This window comes from Agelaius tricolor, unplaced genomic scaffold, assembly GCF_023055355.1.
Source record: "Agelaius tricolor isolate 1412-34295 unplaced genomic scaffold, bAgeTri1.0.p SCAF_84, whole genome shotgun sequence".
Taxonomy (NCBI): domain Eukaryota; kingdom Metazoa; phylum Chordata; class Aves; order Passeriformes; family Icteridae; genus Agelaius; species Agelaius tricolor.
The window spans coordinates 203,096-224,069 of record NW_027269344.1 but is presented as its reverse complement, the minus strand read 5'-3'; the positions used below and the strand labels follow the sequence as shown (position 1 = coordinate 224,069).

The 20,974-nt window shown below is 50.7% G+C and overlaps 1 long non-coding RNA gene and 1 pseudogene across 1 annotated transcript; one reads left to right on the top strand and one right to left on the bottom strand.

Moving 5' to 3' along the window:
* Positions 1 to 579: 579 nt before the first annotated feature.
* Positions 580 to 10,925, top strand: LOC139585547 (uncharacterized). The gene is made up of 2 exons (XR_011677112.1): positions 580 to 740; positions 9,704 to 10,925. It is a non-coding gene; the product is annotated as an uncharacterized lncRNA (long non-coding RNA).
* Positions 9,798 to 13,508, bottom strand: LOC139585541 (class I histocompatibility antigen, F10 alpha chain-like; annotated as a pseudogene).
* Between the last annotated feature and the right edge of the window lie 7,466 nt (positions 13,509 to 20,974).

Sequence of the window (20,974 nt, the reverse complement as noted above, 5' to 3'; positions counted from 1 at the left end):
GTGACCCCCGTTGGGCAGAGCCCCGGTGACCCCTGTTCTGGGTGATCCCCGTTGGGTGGGGGGAAGGTGTTGGAGAGATTTCTTTCCCTTCTCCTTGTGCTGCTGTGATTTGGTTGGTAATAAATTCCCTCCGTGTGCCCAGGCCGGGTCTGTTGTGCCCGTGCGGGATTTGCTGAGGGATCTCTCCCGGTCCTTGTCCCCAGCCAGGAACCCTCGGTTCCATTTTCTGTCCCTGTGCGGCTGCGGGGGCAGGGACAGAGCGGCTCTGGGGGTGCCTGGCATCGGGCCAGCGTCACCGCTCGCCACGGGCACCGCTGAGATCCCGCGCCCCTGGGCACGCATTGCTGGGCTCACCTGAGCTCCCACCTGCCCAGCGCCCCAAGGTTCCCCCTCCCCAAAAAACTCCCAGCCCGGGGCTGCAGCGGCCCGGAAAGGCCTCAGCCAATCAAAACACAGCCAAAACGCGCCGCAGCCAATGGGAACGCGGGGCGTTGAAGAGTCATCAGTTGTGTGGCGGAGCCTCTGAGATCGGGTCGCCAAAAGTGGCGGCAGCCAATGAGAGCGCGCGGCGCTGCCGAGCACGCCCTGCTCCGGACTGGTGCTGCCAGCGCAGCGCGGCTGCTTTGGGGCTGCTGCTCCCTGCCCGGCCCCGGCCATGGGGCGAGGGGCGGCAGCTGGGGCCCTACTGGTGGCACTGGTGGTGCTGGGAGCCCCCCCGACTGCGGGCGCGGAGCTCTCGGGTGAGCGGGGTCGGGAGGCGCTGGGACAGGGTGGGAGAAGGGGGAAAAGGGAGCGAAGGGGGAGACCGGAATGGAGGGGGAGGAGGAGGGGACCCCCCAAAGGGAGAGCGGGAGGGGCTGAGGATTGGGGGGAAAGTGAGGAAGGGGTGGGAGACGGTGGGAAAGTGGGGAAAAGGGGAGAGTGGGACCCCAAAACAGGAACCCAGCACCCCCCACCCGGACCCCACCTGTGTCCCCCGCCGGGGCTGTTTGGGGAGGGGGCGCGTGGGGGGCGCCCAGGTCGGGCCCAGAGCCCAGCGCTGCCCCAGCCCGACCTGCCTCGCCTCTATCCCCGAGCTCCCCCCTCTTCAATCATCGCCAGATCCCCACTGGGGAAAAGCCCTGTGAGGGTGGGGAGTGTGAGAAGAGCTTCAGCAACAGCTCCGACCTAAGGGCACGCTGCCACATCCACTCCGGGAGAGGCCCTGCGAGTGCCCTGATTGCAGGAAGAGCTTTATACGCTGTTCCAGCTCCATCTTTAGTGCAATACAACAATCCTCCATGGGAGGATCCCCATTGGATGATCCCCAGTGACCCCCGTTGGGCAGAGCCCTGGTTATGCCCATTCTGGGTGACCCTTGTTGGGTGGGGGGAAGGTGTTGGAGAAATTTATTTCCCCTCTCCTTGTGCTGCTGTGATTTGGTTGGTAATAAGTTCCCTCCCTGTGCCCAGGCTGAGCCTGTGATGCCCATTTTGGTGTTTGATGAGGGATCTCTCCCTGTCTTATCCCAACCCAGGAACTCTTGGTTGAATTTTCTCTGCCCTGTGCAGCTGTGGGAGGCAGGGACAGAGTGGCTTTGGTGGGTGGCTGACATCAGGCAGCATCACCCAGGCCATGGGCACCCCTGAGATCCCAGTGTGGTGGTGCATTGCCCCCTCCTCCTTTCCAGGCTGCAGTGTGATCTGAGAAATGCTTGTTAGGTCTTGTCCTTGGAAACGGCACCTGGGTTTTGCTCTTTCCAAACTTATCAGAAACACTGTCTGCTCCCAGGAACTGCTAAAAGGTTCCTGTTTTCATTATGACCAGCCTTGGAAAATATTCCTGTCTTGGTTTGGAAAGACAGGTATCTGCTTAAGGAAGGCAGGAGCTTCCCCTGAAATGGAAAATGTAAACCTCCTCCCTCTGAATTGTTATGAAATTGAAATTAAGGGGGCTCACAGGCAAATATATGGGAGCAGGGATAAGAGTTCTTTATTAGGGAAAAAAATAAAAGGACAAAATAAACAATGCAGTAAATCCAACCAACACTGCCAGAGTCAGAACACACCCTGACATCCTGTTGTTCAGGGTGTTGGTAGCAGTCCAAGTGGAAATGTGCCTGCAGTCCTCCTGGAGTAGCAGATACGGTTTTGTTGGAGCAGTGGTCCTGTAGAAAGGGTAAAGTCTTCCTCTGAATATCCAGTGGAAGAGGCAGCTGTTTCCTCTGGGGATCCAGTGGAGAAAGCCATGCTGGTGTTCCAGAATCTCAAGATTATATCTGGGTAGCAATGCTTGGCTCCTCTCTCTGGGCTCACATCTCCCAGTGGGATGCTGTAGATCTTATCAGCCATGCAGTGACATTCAACAGCCTATTAACAACAGATGTCTCCCCTGAGGGAGGATTGGTTGTGGAAAAGATAAGGAAAACAGAAGACAACTGCCATTCAAATGGCAAATAGAAAGCATCTTGCTTGGCAGTCAGGACATTACCCACCCCTTATTCTATTTCCATCTGCATCACAATGAAACCTTACACAGAGTTCTCACTTAAGACTAGGTTTCCCTGTGGTCCACAATGGCTTTCTCCATCTTTCTGCATTACCCATCAAGTGTAACCAGGTCCTTGAGCAAAAACAATTCCACGGATGGGTTTGTCTTTGCCTGAGGTGGGATTAATCCAAACAGTCTTCCTTAAAATGCCTTTCATATGTACCACAGGAACTTTATCTCCCTCCACTGTGTGCAGGGGTTCAGACTGGGCAGGACCAGCTCGATTTATGGACCCTCTGGTGTTGACCATCCAGGTGGCTTTTGCTAAGTTCATTTCCCAATTTCTAAAAGTCCCCCCACTGAGTGCCTTAAGGGTAGTTTTAAGTAGTCCATTGCACCCATCAACTTTCCCAGCAGTTGGTGCATGATAGAGGATATGGTATATCCATTCAATACTATGTTTCCTGGCCCAGGTGTTAAAGCCATTCTTGAAATGGGTCCCGTTGTCTGACTCAATCCTCTCAGGGCTACCATGCCTCCAAAGGACCTGGTTTTCAAGGCCCAGGATGGTGTTCCAGGCATTAGCATGAGACACAGGGTAGGTTTCCAGCCATCCAGTCGTGGCTTCCACCATGGTCAGCAGGTAGCGCTTGCCCTGGCGTGTCTGGGGCAGTGTGATGGAGTCAATCTGCCAGGCCTCCCCATACTTGTACTTGGACCATCGCCCACCGTACCATAGGGGCTTCACTCGCTTGGCCTGCTTGAGGGCAGCACACGTCTCACAGTCATGGATAACCTGTGAAATACCGTCCATGGTTAAATCCACCCCTCGGTCTTGTGCCCACTTATAGGTGGCATCTCTGCCCTGATGGCCTGAGGCAGCATGGGCCCATCGAGCTAGGAACAACTCCCCCTTATGTTGCCAATCTAAGTCTATCTTCGACACCTCTATTTTTGCAGCCTGGTCTACCTGCTCATTGTTTCAGTGTTCCTCATTAGCTCTACTCTTGGGAACATGAGCATCTACATGGTGGACTTTCACAGGTAGCCTCCCTACCCTGGTAGCGATGTCTTTCCACTCATCAGCAGCCCAAATTGGTTTTCCTCTACGCTGCCAGTTGGACTCTTTCCACCTCTCCAGCCATCCCCACAGAGCATTGGCTACCATCCATGAATCAGTATAAAGGTAGAGTTTTGGCCACTTCTCTCTTTCAGCAATGTCCAGAGCCAGCTGAACAGCTTTGAGTTCAGCAAGTTGACTTGATCCACCTTCTCCTTCAGTGGCCTCTGCAACCTGTCGTGTGGGGCTCCATACGGCTGCTTTCCACTTCCAGTTCATCCCTACGATGCGACAGGAACCGTCAGTGAAAAGAGCGTAGCGCGTTTCCTCTGGGGGCAGTTGGTCATAGGGAGGAGCTTCTTCAGCACGTCACTGGTTCTTGTTCCTCTTCATCAGTGAGACCAAAGTTCTCACCTTCTGGCCAGTTTGTAATTATTGCCAAAATCCCAGGGTGATTCAGTTTCCAATATGGGCGCACTGTGTGATGAGAGCAATCCATTTACTCCATGTGGTGTCAGTGGTGGGAGGTGGGAACCTTTCCTTTAAACATCCACCCCAGTACTGGTAGTTGGAGTGCCAGGAGGAGTTGCGCTTTTGTGCCAATCACCTCTGAGGCAGCCTGGACTCCTTCATAGGCAGCCAAGATTTTCCTCTCTGTGGAAGTGTAGTTGGCTTTGGATCTTCTGTAACTTCTGCTCTAGAAGTTGGTTGGCCTCGAGTCTCCCCAGGCATCTTCTGCCAAAGGCTCCAGGACACACCATTGTTCCTGGCTACAGAGCAGAGCACGTTCTGCACCTCTGGTCCTGTCCTGACTGGGCCAAGGGCTACAGCATGAGTGATCTTCTGTTTGATCTGTGCAAAGGCTTGTTGCTGCTCAGGGCCCCAGGGGAAATCGTTCTTCTTGCGGGTGACCAGGTAGAGAGGCCTCACAGTCTGACTGTACTCGGGAATGTGCATTCTCCAAAAACCTATTGCGTCTAGGAGAGCTTGTGTTTCCTTCTTGCTGGTTGGTAGAGACATTGCTGTGATCTTGTTGATGACCTCAGTGGGAATCTGACACCGTCCATCTTGCCACTTTACTCCAGGAACTGGATCTTTTGGGTGGATCCCTTGATTTTGCTCTTCTTGATAGCGAAGCTGGCTTCCAGCAGAATCTGGATGATCCTCTCTCCTTTCTCAAACACTTCCATCGCTGTGTTCCCCCACACAATGATGCCATTGATGTACTGAAAGTTCTCTGGAGCCTCACCCTTTTCCAGTGCACTCTGGATCAGTCCATGGCAGATGATGGGGCTGTGCTTCCACCCCTGGGGCAGTCGGTTCCAGGTGTACTGCACGCCCCTCCAGGTGAAAGCAAACTGAGGCCTGCATTCTGCTGCCAGAGGAATGGAGAAGAGCACCTTAGCATTGTCAGTGGTGGCGTACCCCTTTGCTGCCTTGGACTCCAGCTCGTACTGGAGTTCCAGCATGTCCAGCACAGCAGCACTCAGTGGTGGAGTCACTTCATTCAAGCCACGATAGTCCACAGTCAATCTCCATTCTCTGTCAGACTTGCACACAGGCCAGATGGGACTGTTGAAGGGTGAGTGGGTTTTGCTGACCACCCCTTGGCTCTCCAGCTCACGGATCATTTTGTGCATGGGGATCACAGCATCCCAATTTGTCCGATACTGCCGGTGTTGCACTGTCGAGGTGGCAATTGCACTCGTTGCTCTTCCACCTTCAGAAGTCCTATTGCAGATGGGTTTTCTGATAGTCCAGGCAAGGTGTTCAACTGCTTCATGTTCTCTGCCTCTACAGCAGCTATTCCAAAAGCTCACTTGAGTCTTTCTGGGTCTTTGTAAAGCCATTCCAGAGGAAGTCTATGCCCAGAACACACAGGGCCTCTGGGCCAGTCACAATAGGATGTTTCTGCCCCTCTTTCCCAGTCAGGCTCACCTTGGCTTCCAACACAGTCAATCCCCGTCACCCTGGCAATGGAAACAGGTTCTGCACCCACATGTCCCGATGGTATTAGAGTACACTGCACACCAGTATCAACTAAGGCATCATATTTTTGTGGCTTTGATGTGCCAGGCCATCAGATCCACACCATCTAAAAGATCCAGTTTTCCCATGCCTCTTCCTGGCTACAGGCAGGGGCCCCCTAATCCTGGTTATTATTTCTTTCCTGGGCACGCATGCTAGAGGTTCTCTCCTTCAAGGAGATCTGATAGATCATACCCAGCAGCTCGGTCATGGGAGGTTGAGGCTACCTTCACTTTACTGGAGTTCCCTTGATTAGTGTTTCCCTCGGTGAGTTGATGCACCCATGCTGCCAGGACAGAAGTGGGTTTTCCATCCCACCTTCCCATGTCTTCCCCATGGTCATGCAGGGAGAACCACACGTCAGCCCCTGGGGTGTACCCTCTCTGTCTAGCTGGAGAATATTGGGCTCTGACTTTGGGGCTGTGACTTGCACTGGTGCCATATGGGAACTGTTGCTCCTCACTGTGGTGGTGCTCACAGGGGTCCCAGGATGAGGGAAGAGATGAGAATGTTGACTCCACAGAAGTCAGAAGGCTTGATTTATTATTCTATGATATATATTATATTAAAACTATACTAAAAGAATAGAAGAAAGGATTTCATCAGAAGGCTAGCTAAGAATAGAAAAAGAATGAGTAACAAAGGCTTGTGACTGACCAAGACAGTCCAGACAGCTGGACTGTGATTGGCCAGTAATTAGAAATAACCACATGAGACCAATCACAGATCCACCTGTTAATTCCACAGCAGCAGATAATTATTTGTGGAGAGCTTTGTGGATAATTGGCTAACTGAGAAAGGCCACTTCGATGTGATACCGTTGGATAAGGATAGGGGAAACAAGCTGGGGATTAAGTAACCAGTGTCCAATCACTGACAGAGGTCATGGTGATCTTTGCTGAAACAGGAAGATGGGGGAGAAAATCGCTTGCCAGAAAATGAAGATAGCCTAGGTAGAGTAGTTATAAGAATGTAAACATAGAAACAAAATAATCATTAGAGCATAGAAGTAGGTGTGGTTGATCTAAGTGTGCTTTAACCATAATGAGCTCAGCTTTTGCAATATGTATAAGCTTCATTAACACCAATATAAATATGTGTGAGCTATCAATAAACTTTGGGATTTGCTGTTCATGCATATTGTGTGAGGCAATTCTTCCACCGTTCACGACAATTATTGTTTACATTTTGTTCCTGAGGCCTCTCGGCTTCTCAGGAGGAAAAAATCCTAAGGAAAGGATTTTTCATAAAATATGTCTGTGACACCTCACCCCTCCCTCATCTCCTTCATCTCCTCTTTGAGATTTTTAATCACAGCAGAGACATGAGCCAGCATTGGGCCATTGATCATACTCTCACCTTTCTAAGCTTGTTGGCGACAGAGCCCACTGTCTCTTGGTTGGTATCTGCATTAATCATTGAGATGGCCCCAGATTTGCCAGGCTCCACAACATTTACCCTGTGCACCCAACCTTGTCGGGGTCATTTTCATGCTGTCCATCCCTCCCAAAGAGTCCCTCCAATACTGCTACTTCTCTCAGCTGTTGGATCCCTTCCTCAAGGGTCTTCCAGCACATTCTATGGTGGTGCTCCTGCATGCTGTCCCTGTGGACAAACCTCTCTCTGACACTCATTAAAAGCCGCTCCTAGAGGGAAGGGGACCCTGGCTCCCTTACAAAAATCTGATTGATACCTGAGTCCTGGGTTGAGGGTCCCAAATTTCTTGCCTCACCACCATCCAGTTGCACACCTGTACTTATAAGGTCCCAGACCCAAAGTAGCCAGGTTGTATAAGTCTCATATTCCCATCATACAATGTCTTTGTGCAGATTTTGGAGATTTTTGTACGTCAGGGACTCGGTGACGATCTCAACCTCTGGGTCTCCTGAGGGTTGTGGGGGCCCTCCCTTATCTGGGTGCCCTGCTTTCATCTTAGATCTCCTTGTTTCCACAGGAGCAACTGCTGCTGGCTGTGACTACCTTTGCAGTTCAGCTGGAACCTGGACAGTTGTAACATCTGTGGGTTCCACTGCTGCACTATTAGACTCTCCCTCTTCGAGGCACTGGGAGGGCTTCTCACGAGCTTGGGAAATGTGCTCCTTCAGCATTTGGCTCACCTCGTTTATCTCCTTCACCAGAACCCCTATCCAATCTGGGTAGTTTATAGCTGAGGTGGGCTGTGGGGCAGGGCCAGGCTCTGGGGCAGCATCCCTTGTCTTTGGGGTAGGTGTCAGGGTGGTTATCCAAGTTAATCTTCTCTTATCTCTAAATGCTAGACAGAACAAGCCTTCCAGCAACACCAGCCACTGTTTGATATCATTAGTATTTAGAGTGGATCTGAACCCTTCAAAAACTGGTAGAGCAGACCCAAAGAGATGGCTAAAGGGTTGGAAGAAGATTTCACCCGGTGTCGTTTCCTCACAGCAGGTGCTAATATTAAAGTAACCCCAAAAACATACAGTTAGTGTGTGATAGCTGTGAATCCATGTGCCTGCTTTCCAGAGGAAGTTAAAAAGCCATTAATTCCTCCCCTTATTCACCCATAAAACAAACTGGATAACAGCCACAGTAGCCTTGGTTATAGGACCCATGTTTAGATAAGGGCCTGCAAATGGGAGAAATGTAGCCACAACCACATGCCACCCAAACCAAGGTAAGCTGGACCACATGATGACAGCTTAACAAGGTTTCTGTAGCAGCGTACAAAAATTAGATTACTCAAGAACTGTTATTTCCTTTTTATTTCTGTGCCCTCGAGCCTCACGTTAAGCACCAAAATCTGTCTTGGTTTGGAAAGACAGGAGTCTCCTAAGGAAGGCAGGAGCCTCCCCTGAAATGGAGAATGTAAACCCCCTCCTTCCAAATTGCTATAAATTTTAAATTAAGGGGCCCTCAGGCAAAAAATATGGGAGCAGGGATAACAGTTCTTTAGTAGGGAAGAAAATAAAAGGATAAAATAAACAATGCAGTAAACTAAAACAACACTGACAGAGTCAGAACACAACCTGACACCCTGTGGGTCAGGGTATTGGTAGCAGTCCAATTGGAGTCGTGGCTGCAGCCCTCCTAGAGTGTCAGGTGGGTTCTGTTGGAGCAGGGATCCTGTAGAAGAGTGTAGTCTTCCTCTGAAGATCTAGGGGAAGAGAGCAGCTGTTTCCTCTGGGAAATCCAGTGGAGAAAGCCATGCTGGTGTTCCAGAAACTCAAGATTATATCCAGGTAGGAATGCTTGGCTCTCCCCTCTGGGTGGAGCATCTCACACTGGGATGCTGTTGTTCTTATCAGTTGTGCAGTGACATTCAATAGCCTGTTATCAACGGATGTCTCCGCAGTTGTGGAAGAGATAAGGAAAACTGCCTACTTAACAGAAGACAACTGCCATACAGATGGCAAATAGAATACAATTTGCTTGACAATCCAGGACATTGCCCCAAGCAGAATTTATTGCCCCAAGCAGGATAATTTCACACCAGAACTGAAGCATTGTGAATATTTGTGGTTATTGGCTTTAAAACACTGGGACATGGAAAAGGGGAAATGGATCTGTTACCAAGAGCTGTGGGGTGGGTGGGAGCAGTGGGATGAGCTCTGCTGGCAGCTCTCAGCTTTCCCAGGAAGAGGGAAGGGGCTGGATCCAGCCCCATGGATCCCTCAGGTAGTGATTACTACCAGGATGAGAGAGGGTCACGGTGTCACCCTGTCCCTGTCCCCATTCCACAGGATGGACCTGGCTGGATCCCCTTGGGAGAGGGAGCTGCTCCAGAATCCTACCTGACCCCACCCCAATCCTGCTCCATCCATCTATCCCACTTGATCCTGCCCCAGTCCTGTCCCAGTCCTGCTCCATCGATCCCACCTGATCCTGCTCCATCCATTCTACCCAATCCTGCACTGGAATCCCTCCCTGATCCCACTCCATCACTCCTGCCCCAATCCTGCTCCATCCATCCCTTCTGATACTGCTCCAGAATCCAGCTCCAATCCCACTTTACAATTCCACCTGATCCCACTCTAGACCCCTGCCCTGATCCAAAATCCCTCCCCAATCCCAGTCTGTCCATCCTGCCCCAATCTCCCTCTGGAATCCCACCCTGATCCCATGCTGTATCTGCAGTGGAGCCATTCATTCCCATGTCTTTTCCTGCAGAGAGAGAAGATCCATGAGATTCCAGCATGGATCACACACTGGGATTAACCCCAGGATCCATCCTGGGATCCGCACAGAGAGGATCCAGAGCTGGATCCGCCATTGGAACTCACCGGCCGCCGGGTTGTATCCATTCCTGTCCCTCCTCCCTGTGGAAACAAAGTGGGATCAGCATCGGTGTCACAGGATTCCCAGAACAGTGCTGGGTGGATCCGTGTCCCTTCCCGACCCCCATCCCGTGTGTTACCAGGTTGGAGCTTCCAGACACTGAATCTGATGAGGACAACAATGAGGATGAGGATGGCAGCGATGACAGACACAGCGACCACCATGGAGAGATGGGATAGTGAGGAGGGGGAGGGGAATCCCCATTTAGGAATTCCAAATTCCCAATCCCCACATTCCCAGCCTCACCCCAAGCGAAGATCCCAGGCTCTGGCATTCCGGGATGCTCCACCGTGCACCGGTACTGCTCCCGCTCCTCCGGCAGCGCCTCGATCCTGGCCCAGGTGTGGAAGGTGCCGTCGCTGTTGGGAACGATCCCGCCCCACTCCGTCTCCTGATCCAAGGTTTCACCCCCCTTCATCCAGCTGACTGCGATGGTGTTGGGGTAGAATCCGTACGCGTGGCAGGACAGGATCAGCGTCCTGTGTTCCTCTCTTCCGGACACATGGACATCAGGGGGCTCTGGAATGGGATAATGGTGAGGGACATCCATGGAATGGTGAGGGACATCCCATTGGAACGGGACTGGGGTGAGTTCTACCTATGGAATTCCCACTGGAATAGGATGAGAGTGACATCTGCCCATGGAATTCCCAGTGGAATGGGATTGGGGTGAGATCTGACCATGGAATTCACACTGCAATGGGATTGGGATGAGATCTGACCATAGAATTCCCACTGGAAATACTGTGTTCCCAAGTCCTCCATTCCCAAATCCCTCACAGGAATTCTGCTCCCACCTTTGCGCTCCAGCTCCTTCTGCCCATATCTGATGTGCCTCTGGAGCCATTTTGGGCAGATGTGGTTCAGATAATTTGTCCACATCTCAACCCCATTCAATTCCTGTTCCCAGCGTCTCCTGGTGATCTCAGCAGCGCTGTCGGCCGGCACGAATCTCCTGAATCCCAGGTCAAAGGAGATATGATCCCGCCCATCGTAGCCAATCTGGTGGGATCCACGGACACTCCCATCGGACAGGAAGTCACAGCCATAAACTGTCAACCTTGTGTGGAGACCTCAACCTTGTGTGGAGACCTGGGGGGATTGTACCCACAGAGACCCCTGGAATTGTGTCCCAGCCCCACAGAGCCCCATTCCAGCCCTTTGGAGCCGCAGAGTCTGATGGAGACCCACAGAGCCTCATCCCAGCCCCTTGGAGCCCCATGGATCCACATCCCAACCCCATGGAAGTCAACCCAACAGATCCCATCCCAGCCCCACAGATCCCAGCCCCATGGATCCAATCCCAGCCCCACGGATCACAAGATATTCCATCCCAGTCTAATGGATCCCCATTGCAGCCCCTTGGAGCCCTATGAATCCACATCTGACACCTATAGATCCCATCCCAGCCCCATGGATGCTCACCCCAGCCCTACAGCCCCACTCCAGCCCCACAGATCCCATCCCAGCCCCACGGATCCCCATCTCAACCCTACAGTTCTTATCCTAGCCCCACAGATCCCATCCCAGCCCTACAGTTCCCATTCCAGCCCCATAGATCCCATTCCAGCCCTATGGATCACAAGCTATCCTATCCCAGTCCAATGGATCTCCATTTTCAGCCCCTTGGAGCCCTGTGAATCCACATCCAAGATCTACAGATCCCATCCCAGCCCCATAGATCTGTACCCAAGTCCCACAGATCCCATCCCAGCCCCATGGATTCATATCCCAGCCCCATGGATCCCATCCCAGCTCAACAGATCCCATCCCAGCCCCATGGATCCATATCCCAACCCATGGATCACAAAATATCCCATCCCAGCTTAATGGATCCCCATTTCAGTCCCTTGGAGTCCTGTGAATCCACATTGGGGATCTACAGTTCCCATCCCAGCCCCACGAATCCACATCCCACCCCCATGGATTCCAACCCAAGTGCACAGATCCCATCCCAGCTCCATGAATGACAAGCTATCCCATCCCAGTCTAATGGATCCCCATCTCAGCCCCATCGATCCCCATCTCAGCCCTACAGTTCCCATTCCAGCCCCACAGATCCCATCCCAATGCCATGGATCCCAACCCAGCCCCATGGATCTCATCCCAGCCCCATGGATCCATATCCCAACCCGTGGATCACAAAATATCCCATTCCAACCTAATGGATCCCCATTTCAGCCACTTAGAGCCCTGTGAATCCACATCTGAGACCTATAGATCCCATTCCAGCCCCATGGATCCAATCCCCAGCCCTACAGTTCCCATTCAAGCCCCAGAGATCCCATCCCAGCCCCATGGATCCCAGCCCTACAGATCCCATTCCAGCCCTATGGATCCCCATTCCAGTCCCACAGCTCCCCTCACTCATCGCCGCTCTGGTTGTACCGTTCACGCAGTATCTTCAGGTTCCTGACATCACTGTGCTGGTTCCTCACATTGGTCTGGGTCCCCATATCCAATATTCTGGCTTGACTCCATCCTTTATCCACTGCATCAGCGGCTCTGCCCGGCCCCGCTCGCTGTCGTAGCGCACGAAGGGGATCCCATCCAGGTACCCAATATCCATGAACTGGGGGATCCCCGGGCTGGGCTCTGACACCACCACGTGCAGGTAACGCAGGGAGTGGAGAACTGGGGGGACACGGAGATTTGGGGGGATTGAGGAGATCATGGAACAATGAAAGGGGAACTGGGAGAGCTGGCAAGGGGTTTGGGGATCCTGGGGCCAAGGAAAGGGTGTGCAGGGTGGGAGAGGTGGGATGGACAGGAAAGGGCCTGCAGGGGGTCCTGGTGTCCAGGAATGGGGGCTCAGGGGGTTCCAGGGTTATGGAAAGGGGGAGAGGAGGTACAGGGACTGGGAAAGTGGCATGGGGGTTCCAGGGGATGCATGTGCCCAGGAAAGGGGGTCCAGGGGTCCCCAGTGCCAAGGAATGAGGGGTCACAGGGTGGGGAGACCTGGGAATAGGAATCTGGGGGTCCTTGATGCAGAGAAATGGGGGGGGCTGGGGACTGAGAAAAGAAGGAATGGAAGTCCAGGGGTCTCAGGATGAAAGAAAAGAGGGGTCTGGGGACTGGGGAAGGCAGGATGGATGGGAAAGGGGTTGCAGGGGGGAATTGGTACTGGATAAGGGGGTGCAGGGGGTCCCAGTGCCCAGAACTGAAAATTCAGGGGGGTCCTGGGGCCCAGAATCCCCCCAGGGACCCTCCTGGACATCCTGAGACACCTCCCCCCGCAGGACGAGCAGGTCCCGGTGCCGGGGAAGAGGGTACAGGGGGGTCTCGGTGCCCGGACATGGGCGCCCAGGAATGGGGGCTCAGTGGATTCTGATGCCTGGGAATGGCGGTTCGGGAGGGTTTTCCTGTCCAGGAATGGGGTTCTGGGTCTGGCGAAGGGGGTTGAGAGGGGTCAGTAGACTCAAAATTGGGGTACAGGGTGGTTCCCCTGCCCAGGAATGGAAGTCTAGGGCGTTCCCGGTGGCCGGAAATGGAACTTCAGGAGTTTCCCCGTTTCGGGGTTCCCACTCACCTTTGGTCGCGCCCCCCGGGTCCCCCAGGAGCCCCAAGAGCAGCCCCAGAGCCAGCGCTGGAGCCATGGCGCTGCTCCGCTGTGGCCCCGCCCACAGCCCTGGCCCCGCCCCAAGGAAAAGCGGGGGCTGGGGTGTCTGAGATGGGGGAGGGCCAGGAAAGGGGGTGCAGGGGGGCTTTGGTGCCGGATGAGGGGGTGCAGGGGGGTCCCTGTGCCTGAGAATGGAGGGTTTGGGAGGGTTCCAGTCCTGGATATGGGGGTGCATGGGGGTCCTGGTGCAGCAGAATGGGGGGGTCAAGGACTCCCAGTGCTGTATAAGGGGATGCAGTGGGGTCCCGGTGCCCAGAAATGGGGGTTCAGGGGGGTTTCCATGCCCGGGATTTGGGGTTCAGGGGGTTCCATGCTCCAGATAAGGGGGTGCAGGGGTTATTGGGGCTGGGGAAGGGGGTACAGGGAGGCTCCCAGTGCCCCAAAATGAACGTTCAAGGCGGTCTCTGTGCCCAGGAAGGGGGGTTCGCCTGGAAATGGAAGTTCGGGGGTTCCCCGTGCCCAGGAATTGCGGTTCAGGGGGGTCCCGGTGCCGGAGCAGTCCCCGGTCCCCGGGCGGGTCCCGGTGCCGCATCTTGGGAGATGCGAAAGTGACCGGGGCAGCGCGGGGAGGGAGAGGGGACAGAGCAAACCCTGGGAATTCCCCTGAATCCCCCCCGGGACCTGCCAGGACCCCCCCGCAGGACGCACAGGGGGTGGAGAACTGGGGGCACGCAGAGATTGGGCGGTCTGGGGGCGTCCAAGGGCTGGGAAGCGGAACCGGGAGAGCCGGGAAGGGTCCAAGGTTCCAGGAAGGGACTGTGAGAGGCGGGCTGGGGGATCCAGGGGGTCCCTGAACCCAGAAAAGGGGTTCAGGAGTCTCCATTGTTCAGGGAAGTGGGGTCTGGGAGCTGGGAAAGGCAGAAAAGGGGGTTCAGGGGGTCCCTGGGTCACGGAAAGGGGGCTCTGGGGCTGGGAGAGGTGGGCAGATCCCGGGGACGCAGCTTGGGTGTGTCACGATCCGTCCTTATGAATGGGTTTCGTGATGGTTCGTGGATTGATCTCAGGGTGCAAAAGAACTGACACGGTACAAGGGGGTTTGCAGTGATAATCAAAACAAATGCACCTTTATTGAAATAACCACAGCAAAAATGCCTTGGGAAGGAATCAGGGGAAAAAGGAAAAAATAAGGGAAAAGAGGGAGGGAAAAGAATGGGTATATAGCTACCAAACGTCAAACTGCCAAGTCCCTCCATGTCCAGCCCATGGAGTTCACCAGGCCGCGTCCAGGGAGATCTCAGAGGCGCAGTTCATCTGGACCCCAATTACACTCTTTTTTGATGGGGGAAGGGGGGATGGATTTTGCAACCAAATCAAAGGTAGTTTACTGTATCTTCAGGGGGAAAGAATGGTGTTTGGAAAGGGGTACACACAGTCCATGTTTGGCAGTAAGTGAGAGCCATTGTTTTCGTGGTTGACTGCCTGCACCTGCAACATCCATCTTGCTTTGGGCAGCTTTCCTTCCCCCGCCACTGCACACCTCTCCCGGGTTGGGGGTTTCAGTCCCAGTCTCTGGAAGAAGGTGAGAGGGGGCCTTCTCACATAGGGATTTCATGTCTCGGTCTCTTGATGAAGAGGCTTCTTACATCTCGGTTTGTCTGTCATGGTGGTTATGAACGAGCGAGAGGCACCTTCTTTGGGGGGGACCACCCTAAAGCCTAGGAGAAGTTCAGCCAGGCCGAGAGGCGGGGAGAATTCCAGAGCTATTGTGCAAAAGGGCAAAATGCCCTTTGAGCTCAGTGTAGCATATAGCAAATGCACCTGTGAAAACAATAATTGAGCAACACTCTCAGGTCTCAGGCATATGACTTTCCCCTACAGGATCAGAAACTTCAGACAGGAGGGGTCTGTTTTTCAGTGCTCCCCCGCAATGACGATCGTGAGGCAGATGAGGGATATTTCAGACAGACTCTCACACGACCCCGTGACTCACAATTGTCTTGAGGGATCTTTATCAGCAGCGCTCTGGAGTATCATTGATGAGTCTTCAGGACTGGCCGTACGTTGGTAGTATAACCCGGAAAAATAGGGACAGTATGACAGAGAGAAGAAAGAGAGAGAGAGAGAAAAAGGAGGAAAAGAAAGGATAGGAAAAAGAGGGGGAAAAGGGAGACAATAAACAAACATAATTAATATTGATTATAACAGTATTATTTTCATAACAATTTTCAAAATGGTTAATTGTTGCAGTGTGATGTAATACTCTGTTTCAGCTATCCCAGTTCCTCCCTCAGGTGTGCCAACAACCTCTCCCTTCCCCTTCCCCTTGCCCCCTTGCTAAGTGCTGTCCGTCAATCTTAACATTCCAGCAAGGGCATCATCTGATTGGCAAAGTTCAAAAGATGCTTCTCAGCCCTGGCAACATTGGGCTATCCAGGTGTCACTTGTCCCCTGAGACTTCCCCCCTCCCACCTGGTTGGTGCCATACCTACCCCTTCCCTCCCCCTCTCCCCGGGCTTAAAATACACAGCGACCACGTGGTTCTGAGTTCTGTTGGAGCTGTTGCAACATTCAGAGGTCTGTGACTTAGGAATAAAGCTCTGGATCAAAACCTCCAGCAGCGTCTCTTTTTACCTTCACCATTGCCTAAAGTCTTTCCACCAGAGGTAAACCTGAGTTCCTGCTTGCCTGGACTTGTCCCAAGTGCCAGCTTCAATACCCAGCTAGCCAGGGGTGTCTCTGGGGTGAGACCACCACAGCTGCCACGTTTGGTCCAGCAGCAAGGCCAGACGACCCCAGGCACGTTCCATCCGGCAATATTGGAAATTAACTCTAATAGTTAATTAATTAAAATAGTATTATTTTTGTAACAATTTTCAAATGGTTGAAACAAATAACAAATAATCTGTCGGGTTCGGCTGTCTGTCTCTGCCCCGACACGGGTAGGGTGGTTCTTGGGTGGCACGCGATGCAAAGGACGAGTCTGGACTCTTCAGCTTTTCGGTCTTCAGGTTGTTTATTATTTCTTATCTACAAAATTTTTCTGTCTGCCCAACAGAGGTCTGATCTGCAAGCAGTCACAGGCACTCTCTGACCACCCACGGGGCGGTCATGTCTTTTTATACTAAAACCTACGTATACAATATTTACCTTTATTTCCCAATGCTTTTCGCCCATGTTAGCAAGTGCACCTTCACCATAAACCAATCCCCAAGTGCCAACATCATCACAGGAGATGGAGGACAAGAAGAAGAAAGAAGAAGGACAAGACACGCCTTGATCCCTCCATCTTGTCTCCATAACCCCCCTGTACCAAAACCTTAAAGTCTATATCTCACCCTCTAATTGTGTCTCTTTTACACCTTTTACTCTAAAGTGATTCTCTTGTCCTCAGACTCTTGTTACTTCTGTGGATGGATCAAAATCAAGCCACCAAACACTCTTGGCAACATTCCAGGGTTTTCAAGACCCCCAAGGGTTCTCCTGGCATCTCTGGACATCGGGAGCGATGTGCTGAGATCCCACAATAATCAAAAGCAAAACAATAAACAAGTCATAATATAAGCATTAACTTTAAAATTATTTTCTAAAACAATTCACTAAAATTTGAAAGTAATTCTCACAAAATCATAAATGGGAATCCAGGATTGCTCTAAAACACATATGCTTAATTCATAATTGCCTTGTGTCAATTGACTTGGGGATGTCCACAGTGTAGAGGACATCAGCCAAGTTGTGTGCATTGACTATAGACATCAATCTTGTCAGCCGTTTCATCATCTTCCAATTCATAATGAATGGGACTGATGACAAGATAAAACCAAGCACAATTAGAATCAAAAGGGCAACGATGGGTTGACACACACTGTTCAGGACACTCGTGGCAGTAGGTGACCACCCAAAGAGGGTATCCCACCCCCTGTGCTCGGCATCTTTCTTTACCCTCTCCATAACACGGTGTACCTGTCTCACATTATGATGAACAGTCACCAGGGCTTCTGTCCGTTTTTCTTTATCTTTTTGAGGATTTCTACCAAGTCTTGATGGAGCAGCACTTGACTTACCAAAGTGAGGTTCATCCTGATAGGAGTAGGCATCAGTTTGTGAATCAGTGTGTAGTTGGATTGCAATAGGTAGTGAGAGGTAACTGGAGCTTCATAAAAGAAATCACATCCTGTAATCTTGGTAAAGTTACAAGCACAAAAATTTGAATAATTTTTAGTATCTACTACAACATTCTCTATGAATACAAAATCACAAGCAGTTCTGAAGCATGCACACCTGTTGCCTATATATACAAGGACTGTTTCAGAAGCCTCATTAGGCTGAATTTCAAAATGACAGATATTTTGCTCTGTGTCTGAAAAAATGTCTTGAGCTATGATTGCATTGCTTTCACAGATGAACCCTTGTTGTTCTCAGACAAGACAAGATTCTAAATTAACAGTTTGCCATTTCTCACCCATTTGACGGGCCCATTCCTGATGCTCATAAGGATAGAGAACAGCTCCATCATCATTCAGCCCTAATGCAATCATAGGAAATATCAAACGCACTGAGGCATTACGTATGGTTAACACAAAAGCCATGGCTGTGTTTGTAATGGGATTGTAAGTTAAATTCACTAAGTTCCACCAGGACTGGAATTCTCTTTCAAAATCAGTGGCACTGTCCCTAATTATTCTCCAAATTTCAGTAGGAAAAGTGCCTTCTTCACCTTCTCTTATCATTGAGGCAGCAACTGACTGCATCCACAATTGTGCCTGGATACAGCTGAGAGCCAAAGAAATGTTGTTTTGTGTAGCACCGAGTGTATCAATTACCAATTTGTGGTCATTTACATTTACCTTTTCCCAATTTGGCAAAATGTTTGATAGCAGCCACTGCTGTGTTCCTAAAGCCAATGACTGCAGTGGTTGTTGTAATTTGGTCAAATCTCTAGTTGTCGCAGCCAATTTTATTCATTAATACTTCTGATTCAATACTCTTTAGAATTCCCAATCCTGTTCCCACAACACCGGTTATGTCTCTTAGCGTCCGTCTTTTAAAAGAGTTCCGCTTTTGCAACCAGGTCATCCAACGCTCAAAGGGAGTTTGCAAAAAAGGTGAACAGGCCAGTTGAATTTCTGAGACATTATTTTGCATCAGCAATTTGATTTGTTTAAGAGAACCATGCTGGATTGAACAGTATTTATTGTTGTCCTGTTTTCCTAATTATATCTGGTCCATTTTCAAAAATTCTTGGGCTAAGCATAAGCGGTGGTTGGGCTGGAGTGGTGGTGGTGTAAATTGTAACCAGTTGGGCTATAGCATTTACTATAAACTTAAAATGTAGGCCCTACAGGCCTACATTTTTTGGACCAAAGACAAACCACTTCTATGGTTTGTGCCAATGTAAAATTGTGCCAACAATCCTGTAAGCTTGGGTGCGTACAAACCTTTTCATGCTTATTTGTTTGATCTGTCAAAACACCAATTGAGGTTGCGTTACTATGGGTAGTTCTGTTAATCATTCAGCATCCCATACTAATTTTTTTCCCCACTATCCCTTGAAGCTGCCAGGTTTTTTGGTTTTCCCATCCCTGCCTAGTGTATATCTGATTTTCATGCGTAACAACAGTTGATAGTTTTAAATCCTTCATATTTCCTGAGGATCCGGAAAAATGAACAAAAGCCTGGGACCAAGGCCATTCAGTATCAAGTTGACTAAGGGCGCTCTCAGTCCTTTCTACCCACTGGGGTGTGACTACTGTACTCAGTGTGGGCTTTGTTATAGCATTTATCTTAAATTTGTAAACCAGGCCTTTTAAACTTTATGGATTTGTCAAGTTATTTTGCCAACGGCGTGTCACATAAGTTGGTTTGGCTAAAGTAAAATTATGCCAGCAAGCAGTAGATTTATTTCTACAATCTTTGTAATTGCATTGTTGGTTCTGGGGCCTAAAGTGTAGTTACCAACATATTCCTGCCAGCAGCACAGAGTGAGGGGAATTTGTTTGGTACACTCCCACTTTGTCGTAGGACACAGTTCTGTTGTAGGGATGTGCAAATAGTTTTTTCCATCTGGTTCTAAAAAATTTCCAGCACCTGCAATGGAGGTGGCTTTCTCATAGAGATCCTTCCACTTTTCTGCACGCTACCACAATCGACTCACCAATTGTTCCAGTTAGGGCTCTAGTCCAGTCCTTCTGATCCCATCCCCACTCACTTGGGCGATATATCTCAGAGTCATGCAGCACTATAGGCTCTAGGTTCAGGTGGTGACCCTTGGGATATGATCCTAGAACATTAGTGTGATGGATGGTAGCTTCAGACCACGACCACTCAGCAGGATTCTGTCCACGGAATTGTGGTAGGATGCAGAAAAGTATCACCAGTGTTATCATGGTTCAGATGATCCTCATGTCCCTCAGGGTTCTTCTGTAAAAGTAAACACAACAGAATCCTGCCACTAAGGGACAGAAAAAGTTAGAATGATGGAATTATCCAGTGTGTATTTATCCGATGCTCTCTCCCTAGAGCATCAGAGGCTACCCATGCATGTTTATTCAGAGGGGTTTTTAGCACTAGTGGTAGTTCCCCTACAGTAGGGAGGTCCATCAGAACAGGTTGTCCAGGGTAATATGCTGGAATCCTGAAATCATCTGGTCTCCCTAGAGAGGCAATTATGCTTGGAGCTATGGGGCAAAAACCAGTGATTTTGGGACACCCATTTACCCCCCCATCTGTCATTCACACTTTTCACAGCTTCCCATAACCGAACATCCCAATTTCCCTCCTCTGGTTTCAAAAGTCATTCCAAAAGACCATTGGTCCTTTCCACGATCCCGTTAGCTTGAGGGTAGTAAGGGGTGTGAAAAGTCCATTTAATTCCTTCATTTTTTGCCTAATCCTGTAGAATTCTAGCAGTGAAGTGGGACCCATTATCAGATTGAATTTCCTGTGGTTTTGGGAAAATTCCAAACCATCCCTGCAATGCTTTTACAGTATTATCTCCTGTAGGTCTTTTAAAAGCATTGGCCTGGACCATCCCAGATAAAATTTCTACTCCTACCAGCACAAAGTGTTTAACTCCTGACTTCTTAAAGGGGCCAATATAGTCTACCTGCCAGGCATCCCATAAGCCTTTACCCTTTCTGAAATGCAGAGGGTCATCTTCCAAAGGATGTCTCTCCAGTCTCCAGTCTGCGATTGCTCACAGGTTGATACGCATGTTTTACACCTTTCCTTGGTGACAGGCCAACGCTGGGCAAGAGCTTCCTTGTACAAATCTTTCACACCTGTGTGCTGTCTTTTTACATGCAACCATTCTAATAGTTGATCCCAGTCCTCTGTAATTTGTTCCTTTTCAGGGGACTTAGTCTTGCTAAATCATCAGCTTTATTGTTCCGCTCTCCTGCTGGATTTCCATCTGTCTGGTGAAAGGCTGCCCACCCCAACAAAGTTCCCTTGGCTTGTGATGTTGAAAATTTCTTGCCACTTTTCCTTTTGCCCTACTGGAATTCTGTTAACTTCCCAATAATTTTGCTGCCAAAAAGGAAGCCACT